Genomic DNA, 13,322 nt, shown 5'->3' with positions numbered 1-13,322 from the left:
ACTACCACCTTCTTAAGGGCAATTAGAATAGACAGCAAATTTTGACCGTACCAGTGATATCTACATCACAGGAAACAACAAAAGAAAAGGAAGATACTAGAGCCAAATATATTAAAAAGTATTAAACATATTAAAAAAATATAGCAGGTCAAATGCTGGATCTCAAATTTGCAAATTTTGGATTGAGAATCTAAGGACCAACACAAATATATCCACAACATGTTTACCATGGATTCATATTTCTTTTTCAATATTATCTTAGGATTACCTTCATATGGCCCATATAAGTTGGGTAATAAGATTTCATCAGCCCAGATAAAAAAGTCGTTAACAGCCAGAGATCCATTGAACTTCTTGGTAAAACTATCATTGAGAACGTTGTTTAAATAAAATGAATGACGACTTCGCTGTCCATAAGCAATAATTGCCAACGCCACCAGGAACCCCACATGAGCTAGAATGAGCAAAAAATGTATGAGAGAAATCAAAGAACCTAGTTTCATTTTATCATGTAGGTAATACTAATTCAAGAATCAAAATGTCACTAGTATGGGTGGAAAATTCTACTTTATTACATATCTGTGGTTCATAAATTCTAATTTATTCATCGAATCGTTCTGGTCATCAACAAGTGGACAAAATACACAAAAGTGATTAAAGCAGCAACAGTTTGGCCAAAATGTAAAATGTTAAACATTCAAGCAACCAATGCCACATTTGAAAGAACAACATTCCACCCGATTCTATAATACTCATATTTTTAACAATTGCCTGATTTAGTATTTCAATTAATATTTGCATAATCTACTCAGCTCCAATATAGAAGATATGATCAAAATTCCAGCAAATTGACCTTTTGCAAAATAACAGTACATTGGTGTCACTGTCTGCAATTGCCTCTCTGTTTCTTTCTCTAAATTCTTTTTCTCTATTTCTTTTCTTTTTCAATCGTCTCCAGTTTTCTCAGTTTTTTCTCTCCCTGAATGTTCTTTTCTTCAGATATTTTGATTCCTCAGTATCGTGTTTTCTCTCTCTCTTACTGTCAGTCTTGCCTACACTATGCATCTTCTTCCATATATTTCCCACTCTCTCTGTATGCGACCCATACGTTAGATTCATTAGTTAGTAGCACACTTAGAGAGTGTCGGGTTAAAGCTCCATCATCGACAAGAGGACATCTAAGGCTGAGACTGTCCGTGGGGTAGGAAGGAGAAAAGGAGAATGTGTTATCTTTCAGATGAGGGCTTCAACCACAGACTTATTTGCCTGTTCAGGTGGACATAAATAATCACATGACATTTTGAAGCAAAGCAGTACAAGTCTGACACTCTCAGACCATGGTGACATTGGTCTTCAGACTTCCAGATTTTCGATAGGGGATCTGTAACCAGACCAAGGTCAAATAGGCAAACCTCATTTGCCTGCTTGATATCCCCAGATAGCTAACTGTCAAAGACTATTTCAATTTCAGGTTGCTGTGACTCCCAGGTAGAGGTGGGCTGATCTAGAAAGGTGAGTCAGTGACCAGGAAGGAGGTGAAGGTAATGATGAGAAATTGGGGCAGCAAATGAACAGCAGCTGCTGGTGATATTAGTGCATTCATTCAACTCCTAGCTTAGGGCTTTTGTGGTGCAGTGCTAGTGTCCCTACTCCAAACTAGGAGGCCTAGTTTGAAGTCTCACCTGCTCCAGAGGCATGTAATACCATCTCTGAACAGGTTGATTAGAACATACGTCAACTCCTAGCTTTGTATTCTTTTCTGGTAAAGACTAACAGTGATCTCTTTAAAGATGCTGCTTAAAATGCAAACCATCCGTGATGGCTTCATTCAGAGCAACTTAATTGTATAAAGGGAGTTTGAGCAATAAGATATGGTCTCTTAGTGGCTGAGGCAAAGACCATGATATCTATTTGAGGCACAGATCCTGGTTCTCTTTTGATGCCTACAGCAATATTGCAGGTGGACATGCACCTCAGAATGTGATGCCTAGTGTGCTGTTTGCCTGTAAAACAAGTAAGTCATCGCCTTTTCAATTGAATATTAAAAATGTCCAGTTTTTGGACAGCTGGATTTTTGGGGTCTGTACCTATTTGCTCTTCAGATGTCTTGACAAATGTTCTTCCCTTGGCTACCATAAAGGCAAAGTCAACATTCCCTCAGGACAAGTGAGATCATTATGCAGCCACTTACGGATTTGAATCTACATCATCACAAATTTTCCGCAGTGGGCAGAGGAGAGAGGCCCATTTGAAGCCCACCACATCTTACTCCTTGACTGGGAAAGGAGTGTGTTTCTATTTGGAGGTCCTCCACCACAAGGTATGCCTCACTCTGGGTTTCTCCACACCCCTTAACTACTAGTGAAAACAAAAAATGCTGGAAATCACAGCATCCATGGAGAGAGAGCAAACTAATGTTTTGAGTCTAGATGACTCTTCATTCACTCTGCACAGTCAGAAATTCCACCTTTTGGATGATTAAACCTCATATGAGCCTACATTGACCAACAGATTGTAAAGAGCCCATGCACTATTTCAAAGAACAGAAGATAATTCTTCACAATGTCCTAGCTAATAGTTGTCTCTCAATCAGCAGAAAAAAATCAGGTTATTTAATTAGCATTACATTGTTGCTTGTGATAGTTTGATTTGTGTTGACTACCTGCATTGTTACCTCCATTGCAACAGTAACTACACACTAAAAAGCATTTCATTGGCTTAAAGCACTTTATGATTCCTAATTTCATTGAAAACACCATATAAATGCAAATCTTTCTTTCTGTAAATTGTCTGTAATTCCAAGTTATCTAATTTTGGCCTTCAAACCTTTGATTTAATCTTTCCTTCTGAAAAATTATTGCAATTTATAATCATAAATAGAAAGTATATTTACATACCAATTACATCTTTAATAAAACCGTACATTTTCTTTTCTTTGAGGTGCAGTGCTTTCATTTTCTCCACATGTTTCAGAGATGGCGGCGTGTAAGTACCAGCTTCTGACCTTTTTGTATAGTTGGGAGTTATCACATCAAGATCCTCATCTAACAAAACACTTTGCATGAATTGGTTGAAATGGTGGACGTAGGAGATGTTTCAAAGTGAGACGATAACATAGGCACTGACATGACTGATATTTGTCCTCATTTATGCTCAGGTTGATACTTCTCGTACACTTACAATGCATTCCTGACATTTATGATGTTGTGTAACCACAATACCCATTTTGTTTTGGATTGAAATTCCTGGAATGGTTTTGAAAGCCCCATAATCATTATGGAAACTGTAACTTTCAGACCTGGACTTTGTAGGCAAGGACTAGAGTGGTAATGACACAATTAAGAGAATTTCTACCACACACCAAATATTTTGTGAAGCTGCAATTTCAAAGGTACAGCATTTTGGAACAACGTTTTGTTCTTGATTACAGCATATTAACTTTTACTTCAAAGAATTTAATAAAGACAAATCGAAGTGTGGATGCATGTGATTTTTCTTATCCTCACTACTGAGTTGGGGCTTCTTCATACTTCAGTTCCATAGTGGACTCCATATAATTTTGTCTGTAGTGGTGGGCCTTCTGAATGCACTAGTTTGTCAGAGTGTTGAGGCTATCTTTTTACTCCTGGGCTGCTCTTTCCTGTTGGAATAAATAACTTTCCTGATCATTAATACCATCACCTCAGACATTCACCATTTGAGCCTTATGATGAATGACATACCCAGACTAAAGCTGATAAATCCAGGTATAATTAAAGGAGATTGAAACCTACACTATTATCAGTTGAAAAACCTCATTATATCTAAAAACTGAAAAAAAAACTGCGGATGCTGTAAATCAGAAATAAAAACAGAAATTGCTGGAAATGCACAGCAGGTGTGGCAGCATCTGTGGAGAAAAATCAGAGTTAACTTCTGAGGAAGGGTCACGAGAACCAAAACGTTAACTTGGATTTCTCTCCACAGATGCTGCCAGACCTGCTGTGCATTTCCAGCAATTTCTGTTTTTGTTTCTCATTATACCTTGACTGCTGTTTTTGTTTTCAGTGCATGTTAATATGATACAGACTCTCAATTCATTCAATTACAATCAGTGGGAAACATTATCTGGATGATATCTATCAGGTGGTTGCAATGAATTAAATTCTGAGGATTTCAGTGGAATTCTATTTCATGCTACTGAAGATGACATGTTTTAAATTTAAAACAAATTCTGTTTGCAGGCACTTCAAAGAAACAGTGACATAATTTTTAGAAATAAATAACATTTCACTTGAGCTCAGAACATTTAGTTGTGCACTCATAAATGTTAAGTGTTTAAATGAAAGACATTGAATTGAATATTCCTCTTCCCATTGGATATCAATCAGGTGCAGTTACTCCCCACTGTAACCGATCTTCCTAAGACAGCATTCAGTATTCTTGCATAGAGTGCTCCCTTTGGGACCTCAGCAACAAAGGCAAGTTTAGCTGATCAGGAAAGTACAGATGGGTACAGCATGCCACACACTGCAATACTGGAAGAAACAATACCATTTATCTACTGGACAGAAAGGTCCCAAAGTTCAGAAGACTAAATTTAATCTTGACATGTGGATCTAGAACTAGAGGGCACTGTCTGAGAATTAGGACCAGACCATTCAGGAGAGATGCTAAGAAGCGCTTCTACACACAAAGAATGTTTGGAACTCTCTTCCACAAATGGTAGTGGATGCTGGATCAGTTGTTAATTTTAAATCTGAGATAGATGTGTTGTTTTAGTTCTGGTCACCTCATTATTGGAAAGATGTGGAAGCTTTAGAGAGGGTGCAGAGCAGATTTACCAGGACGCTACCTGGACTGGAGGGCAGGTCTTACGAGGAAAGGTTGAGGGAGCTAGGGTTTTTTTTATTGGAGCAAAGAAGGACAAGAGGTGACTTGATAGAGGTGTACGAGATGATGAGAGGCATAGATAGAGTGGATAGTCAGACTTTTTCCCAGGGCGGAAATGTCTATTATGAGGGGGCATAATTTTAAGGTGATTGGAGGAAGGTGTAGGGGAGATGTCTGAGGTAGGTTCTTTATGCAGAGAGTGGTGGGCGTGTGGAATGCGCTGCCGGCAGTGGTAGTGGAGACAGGTACCTTAGAGACTTTTAAATGACTCTTGGATAGGCACGTGGAGGATAGTAAAATGTAGGGTATGCAGGGTAGTTTGATCTTAGTAGGATAATAGATCAGCACAACATCGTGGGCCGAAGGGCCTGTACTGTGCTGTACTGTTCAATGTTCTATGTTCTATGAAAGACATTACGGGATATCGCCTAAAGTTAGGTATATGGAGTTAGGCCATAGATCAGCCATGATCTCATTGCATGGTGGAACAGGCTTGAGGGCCTGAATGGCCTACTCCTGTTCCTGAGTTTTGGGGCTTAAGGAATGGAATCCTTCAAAGCAGAGGAACTTTGGATGCCAAACAGACTTATTGACACGAAGGGAAATGGTAAGCGCATTCAAAGATAGAGCTCCTTAGATGTAAGTGAAAATGACACTGAAAAAGAAGGGTGTTGTCTATGTCACATTCATAATTCAGTACAGAATTAAACTGTATACAATAAAGTAAAGAACTGAAAAGTTCTAAGTTACTAAAAAATTTCGAAGTCACTAAATCAGAATTTTGCATCTGTCTTTACTGGAGAAGAGGATGCAACTGATGTCACAATAAAAGGGGCGATGATAGAGAATTTATAGAGGTTAAAAAATATATGGAGGAAAGGAAATGACTGAAATAAAGAGACACAGGATCAGTTCAGACCTGTACCTGTCATTTGCAAGTTTTACATGTGTGCCTCCTGTCTGGTTGAGACGCTCCCTGTGTTGTTGAGGAAGGAAGTATGGAAATTAGAAATGTTTTAAACATAATTTTCCAATCTACCCAGATATGAAAATAGTGACAAGAGCACTGCAAATTTTACACTCTGTTCAAAATAGGGAACAGGGATTAACCCTGTGTGTCAGCCTAACATCAGGGATGGAGAAACATTAAGAAGATTGATCAAAGACAATATAATAGTCTTTTGGAAAAATATGGTTTAATAACTGAAAGTGAACATATTACGGAAAAATTATGTTTGACGAATTTGATTGAATTTTTTGTTTTAGAAATGGTGAGGGTTCACGAGAGCAGTTGACGCTGATCATATCACCTTTGAAAAGGCATTTCATTGACTTGTTAGCATAGACAATATCAAGAGAAATGATTTTCTACAACAAGTTGCTATGATTTGGAACGCATGAGCTGAAAGTAGAATCAACCGAAAACTTAAAGTGCAATTGGATAAATATATGAAGGAAAAACAATTGATGATCAACCAAAAACTTTCAAAGTGCAATTGGACAAATATATGAAGGAAAAAGAATTGATGGGCTATAGGATAAGAAAATTGAAAAGCTTTTTCAAAGAGCTAGTACAAACACTATGGGCCGATTGGATTTGTTCTGTATTGTATCATTCTGTGATTTTATGAAAAAGGTGCAATGACAGACCTTCTGCCACTCCCTTAAGGACCACCAGCATCTCTGTCCTTCCATTCCTTTGTGCCAGCAGCAGAATGCTGGTAAAGTATTGGGATTGTGAGTTTCCGTGTCCCTCCTCTCCGTTATATGTGGCAGGGCAGTCATGGCATAGTCACCAGCACTGCATGTTGGGACAAAAGAAGGAAAATCTAACTTGGCATAATCATGCAAAATTGGCCTCCCATCTGAGTTGCCATGTCTATCCTGCACTGGAGAGTAGAGGAATGTTCAGATCTTAGATTGTCAAGAACATAATAATGGAGGTCTGCATATCTCCACTAAATATGCTATATCTGGAAGAAATTCAACTGTATCTCTACATTATGATTCACTGAATCACTTGCAGTGGATACACTTCATTCCAGGCCTATCATCAGAAAATTCCTTGTCTTAGGTAAACTTACTCATGGTAGAAAGCAAGTCTTCATTGTAGCTTTCTTCATGTTCATTTCCCTCAATCTTTTTGACAATAAGAGCAATGAAGGCAGCAACAAGTAAAACCTTAACAGAAAGGCAATTAAGACAAGTTAGTTACAATGTCTCCGAAATAAAAGGCAATTAGCATTGGCGCTGTTCTTTAAAGATTGAAACTACCTGGTAGATTTCATTGAAACCTCTATTTTAAACTACTAGCTGAAACTGCACATCCGATCAAGGACATAATTCCATGCCCTCCTTTAGTACTTTGTCCTGATATGATGACAGAAGCATAGGAATTTCCGGTCCTAGACCATCTACATGACCCCAGGCCATACCTAGAGTCCCCTCATCCTGAATCAGGTGCTCTGACAACCGGGTTGGGATTAAATCAAACTTTTGAAGGAAGGACTTATTTGGCTTCTTCGGCCTGTCCCCAAGACCTGTGCAGTTGCACTTGTTAGCATTAGAAAAATCTTAACATAAATAGAGAATTCTAAGCATCAGCACCTTCCCACCACAGACACTGTAATGCTCCCAAGGATCTCCATGTATGCCCAGGAATATAGGAGATCCCAAAGTGAATCACAATGTGACTTTTTCAACGTCACAGTGGGAAAGTTCACTGCTACACTTGATCCAGACATCTGTCTGGAATAAAAACGGAATTTCTGCTTTTGCCCATCACCATCTTCCATTCACAAGTTGATCTTGTTGAATTAGCTGAGCTCAGCTGGCCACCTTGATAACCTCTTCGAGGTAGTAATCCCGATACCATTTGAATCAGCGCTTGATTGATAATTGTTTTCAATTTTACCACATTTATGGGGTAGTTTCCATTATCTGCTAATTCTGCTATTACCTTTAATGGCTGTATGATGAAAACACTTTCGATGAAGCTGACAATCATGGATTTGAGCCATTGGATGGACTTCTCTTTGCCATAATCGAAACTATAAAGCATGGTAAAGAATGCCGAGACACTACTTGTGACAAACACCAGGAGCCAGCCAATATAAATGAACCACTGAGGGAGACCTTTCGAAAGAGGGCTTGTTTTCTTATTTCTGTATGTAATTTCCCTGTCCAATAAAGTACAAACTGCTTGTGAAATTAATTAACAAATGAATAATAACAATAAATTGCAATTATGATTTATAATGAATGATTTTTCCGCAAAGCAATAGGGATGAGTGATGTATGAACTTGCATACTTAAGGGCTCAGGGATGGAAAAGGGCATTCCTATTATATCCACAATCACTCACAAATCAATTATTCAGAATTCCTAAATACTCACCATCAGTTTTAAAAACTTGTTTCAATAGTATAATACATGTATTTCTGAAATATCAGTAATGGTATCCCATACCTCTTAGTACTGCGGTTACCATCTGCAGAGCTAACTACTGCTTTGATGAACTGTATTATCTTCTGCACTTGATCTGTAGCATGTATCTGAGTGTAAGGATTCTGAAATGTCTTTAGCCCCATCTCCTGCAGTTCAGTTTCCACATAGTTAAGCAGAAGACTCACATAGTGTAAGAAGTGTTTCATCATTTGATCTGTTTCTTTATCAGGATCGCTGCACATGGAATTATTGTCTTCAGTTTGTTCAGGATTGCTGACCATGGAATTGCTATCTTCATTTTGTTGATCAGGACTACTGGCAGCTGAAGGATCATTTTCCAGAAACACAGCATTATCCATCATGTTGGGAAGGGAGGAGGGGTGTTGCTATGTACAGTCCTAGAGGTCTACAGCACAGAAATATTCCTCAATTCCCCTCACTGTTAATCTTACACTTAAATACATCTATGGAGTTTCAGTGATTTTGAGTTATAAAGAAAACATGACAGAAAGTACACATTTGTGAAGAAACACATTTTAACAGATACTTCAACATCACACACTTTGATCCAAATCTGACATTCAAAATGCTGGCAGTAGATTGACAACCAAAGTTCTGCAAGCCTCAGCACACAACCCCTACCAAATCCTTTCACGGTCTATGCAATGGACTAGCAATGTAAACTTAATGATTGCTATTTGTGATAGGACATGCTATATTAATAATGAGTTATGGAAATATATCAGAAATATATTTAAATTGATAATTTTGCACCAGTTCTTTGAAATGTATTCTGTGCATTGTGAAAATGCAGTCCAGTTCTTAAACTCTTTGCAGAGTTTATTCAGCAATCTTGTGTTCCCAGCATGGAGCCTGAACCATTTGGAGTTAATTTTGAGAAGCAACTGCACAAACTTGTACCTTTGATCCACGTCAGGAGTACAGGATTATTCAATTTATCCTTTGTATCTCCATGTAATCATGTTCCAGTTATTCCCAGTGTTCCCTGGGACCAGTGGCATGATTAATTGTATAACTAAGGTTGTAGATAGGGTATTAAACAAATTAATGGAGGGTAGGGTTTAAAAAAAATCAAAGTGAAGCAACAGAGCAGAGATGCAGGGTAGCAGAGACGCAAATGATCATCAAAGTGTAACATGGAAGGGTAGAAAATATACACACATATACACAGAAGAGTCCAGTAGAAATTAAAACCAGAGTAAGTCATAATGGTAAAAAGTCAAAGCTTAAGCGTCTTTCTCTGACTGCACACAGCATTTGACATAAGGTAAATTTGTTGAGAGCACAAATACAAAAAAATGAATATAATTTGATTGCTCTCACAGGTGACCAGGACTGGAAATTCAATATTTAAGGGTATTCAACATTCGGGAAGAATAGGCAGAAAGAAAAAGTAGATGAAGTAATTTGTTAATTAAGAATGGTATCAATGCAGTGGTGAGTAGTGATACAGGTTTAATAGATCAACATATGTAATCAGTTTTGGTGGAAGTAAGGAATAGCAAGGGAAAGAAAAGGTGGGAGTCATCCATCGGTCCTTGTAGAATTGTTGTAGGACAAAGTGTAATCAGGAAATAATAGAGGCACCTAAGAAGGGCACTGTAGTTGTCATGGGTGATTTTAATCTGCATATTGACTGGACAAATCAGATTGGCTAGAACTACATGGAAGACAAATTTTTAGAGGCAACAACACGGTGTCGCTGTGAAAGGGGACAGGTCTTCAGCGTCCACCACCTCTGTTGTCAGCTTGGGCCTGCATCAGAAGGCGATGATCCTGACTTAGGCCCATCTCTGACTCCCTGGGGAGAAAGCTATGAGTTCATTCAGAATGTAGGAACATGGAGTTAGCTCACTTCCTGTCTAGAAAGGATAGAGTGGTCTTTAATGCACCTATCTCCCTAGTTTCCATAGCCCTTAACACTCTGACTGAACAAAACTCAGTTTTGAAATTTTAATTGTCTTTGCTGTAACAGTTTGGGGTGGAGGTGGGGGTGAACAGACAGAGAGAGAATTCCAGATTTCCATTTCTTTGTATGAATAATTGCTCCATCATTTCAGTCCTAAATGGCCTAGTTCTGATTTTAAAATAAAAGTAATCATATGCACTGACCGTTATCTGGAATAGCAACCTCTTGAGTGTCAGGCTGTTCATTACAGTGCTAAATAATGTTTGCTATTAATGCCAGTAACTTGTTTATGTCATCTGCATTTCTGATATCATCTTCTAGTGTTGGCATTGCATCTTTCAGTTTTCCAGGCAAAGAACTAACAATCCTTTTGATGTCCTATAAATAAAAAGAGATTAAGATTTAGAGATCTAACTCTGCAACTTACAATAAGCAGAAATAGATACACTTCTATTTATATGCTGCAGTTCTGGTGATGCATATTAATGCTTAAAGGAATAACATTTCCGCTGATTAAAGCTTAGTTGGCACTGTTATGTGTTAGCTGGGGGTAGGAAAAAGTGCGAGAAATAGGGAAGAAAGTCAGGGTCTGGTGGATGCACTGCCTTGCACTGCTGCTGGCATTTTACCAGTGGCAGGGAAAGTGGAAGGCAGCCAACCCACAGGAGTTTAATAGAGATCCTTAATGGCCAATTAATGCCCTGTTAATATCCCCTTCTTGCCGCTGCTGGCATTTTGGCAGCAATGGGTGGGACCTCTGCCATGTAGAGTGGTCACCAATTATACCCTGGCAGTGACCTTTCAGGCTTAGTGAGGGGGGCAAGGGTGCCTCTTGATAGGGTATGTTGTGGCTATCCTCAAAGACACAGTAGGTATGCCCTTGATAGCATAATTCCTGCCATCCCAGTACTCCCACCGCTTCATGTAGCCCTTGAATACCCAACTCACTTACATCCAGGTTGGCATCCATAGGACTATTGTGGAGACGGTGCAGTCCCAGCAGTGCCCACCATTCTTGGAGACAGTGCTGAGATTAAAGAGCTGTTCGCCTTCCAATTGGCAGATGTGAACTAGTCTGTTAGAGGGATGGGAGCTCTGACATTATGACAGTCTTGGTTCAAACATAGACAAAAGCACTGAACTCTGTAGGTAATGAAAGAGTACCTGCCATTGACATCAACGCCACATTTCACCGTGTGTGGCATCAAGAAGCTCTAAAATAATGAAAGTTAATGGGAACCAGGAGAGGCCCTTTGCTGTACCTTGCACAAAGGAAGATGGTTGTGGTTGTTGAAGGTCAGTTATCTCAGTCCCAGGCCAGCTCTGTTGGAGTTCCTCAGGGTAGTGTCCAGGACACTGCCATCCTCAGCTGTTTCATCAATGACAACCCCTCCAGAAATAGGAATGCTCATTGATGAATGTATAATATTCAGCACCAGCCTTAACTCTTCAGAGACTGAAGCTGTCATGCCCAATTGTAGCAAGATCTGGCCAATATTCAGGCTTAAACTGACAAGTGACAAGTAACATTCACACAACACAAGTGTCAGATAATGACCATCTCCAAGAAGACAGAATGTAACCATTTCCCTTGGACATTCATTGCCTTAACCATGGCTCATTTTCAAAACCAGGGAGCTACCATTCACTAAAAACTGAACTGGACTAGTCAAATAAATGCTGTGGTGACAAAAGCAGGGCAGAGGCTAGGAATCCTACAGCGAATATCTCACCTCCTGACTGACCAAAGCCCCATGTCCACCATCTACAAGGCACAAGACAGGAATACGATGGAATACTCCTCAGTTGCCTAAAAGACTGGAGCAGCAAAATCACTCAAGAAGCTTGACATCATTCAGGACAAAGCAGTCAGCTTAATTGGTACAAACATGTACTCCTTCTATGATTGATGCACAGTAACAGCAGTGTTTACCATCTAAAAGATGTCATACAGAGATTCATCAAGACTTCTTAGACAATGCCTTCCAAATCCATGGCCACTACCATCCAGAGGGACAAGGGCACGAAATACATGGGAACATCAGCACCTGAAATTACCACCCCCAACCCCACTCCACAACTCCCCAAACCACTGACTCTGCCATCTTGGAAATATATTGACATTCCTTCAGTGTCACTAGGTCAAATCCTGGAACTCACTTTGTAAAAGCATTATGGGTGAACCTACACCAAATGGATTGCAGATTGTTCAGGAAGGCAGCTCATCACCACCTTCTCAAGAACAATTAGAGACAAGAAACAAATACTGGTCCACCCAGTGATGCCCACATCCTATAAATGAATTTAAAAATTACTCAAAACTTCGTTGTGAAAGCAAACATAATACTGGTGAACTGGCCTTTTGATAGCATGCAAATAAATGCAAAAAGGCTTTCTGTTCGCAACCCTACAAAAACTCAGCCGCCTTTAAAGTTCCAAGACCTTACTTGCACATTTTCATCTCGCCATCAGAAACCTGATTTCTAGCCTCTCACATAATTAAGATCCTCTACCTACTCCGTTTCTCACACCCAGGAGCAGCACAGAGCTCCTCCCAGTTTCCCAACTGCTGCAGAGCTTCTTCCTTGAGTTTAAAATACCCAAATTGTGAGTGATAGGTTTTAAACTGGGATTTTTAATATCCACAGAAACCCTATAGTCAATGTCTGGATTTGTTCTGCATCTATTGACTCAGTAGACGTGGATTTCTTTTTGGGTTTAATTGTGATTCTGCTTTCTTTCAGATAGCTGATGAAGTATTTCAGTCACTTGCACAAGGTCCTAGAGGTATCGCAATCTTTGCAGAGGACTCCCCAAACAGGAGAGATAGAAAATCATTGTTGTAAGCATAAGCAGCAGTAATGCTCAAGACACCCTTTAAAATAACTAAAGATTCGATTTAAATTTGCTTTTACTAAAACATGACAAGGGAAAATTATCTTTTTCAGTAACTGAGACATCTTGGGCTGGAATAACAAGGTGTAGAGCTGGATGAACACAGCAGACCAAGCAGCATCAGAGGAGCAGGAAGGCTGACGTTTTGGGCCTAGACCCTTCTAGGCCCGAAACGTCA

At 39.3% G+C, this 13,322-nt stretch overlaps 1 pseudogene; it reads right to left on the bottom strand.

The window, feature by feature from the left end:
* The window catches only part of LOC125485044, a 92,178-nt pseudogene that overhangs the window by 17,054 nt on the left and 61,802 nt on the right, over positions 1–13,322 (bottom strand).

This window comes from Rhincodon typus, chromosome 15 (genome assembly GCF_021869965.1).
Source record: "Rhincodon typus isolate 14 chromosome 15, sRhiTyp1.1, whole genome shotgun sequence".
Lineage (NCBI taxonomy): Eukaryota > Metazoa > Chordata > Chondrichthyes > Orectolobiformes > Rhincodontidae > Rhincodon > Rhincodon typus.
Note: the sequence above shows the minus strand (reverse complement) of the source record. Positions and strands in the feature narration are given on the sequence as shown.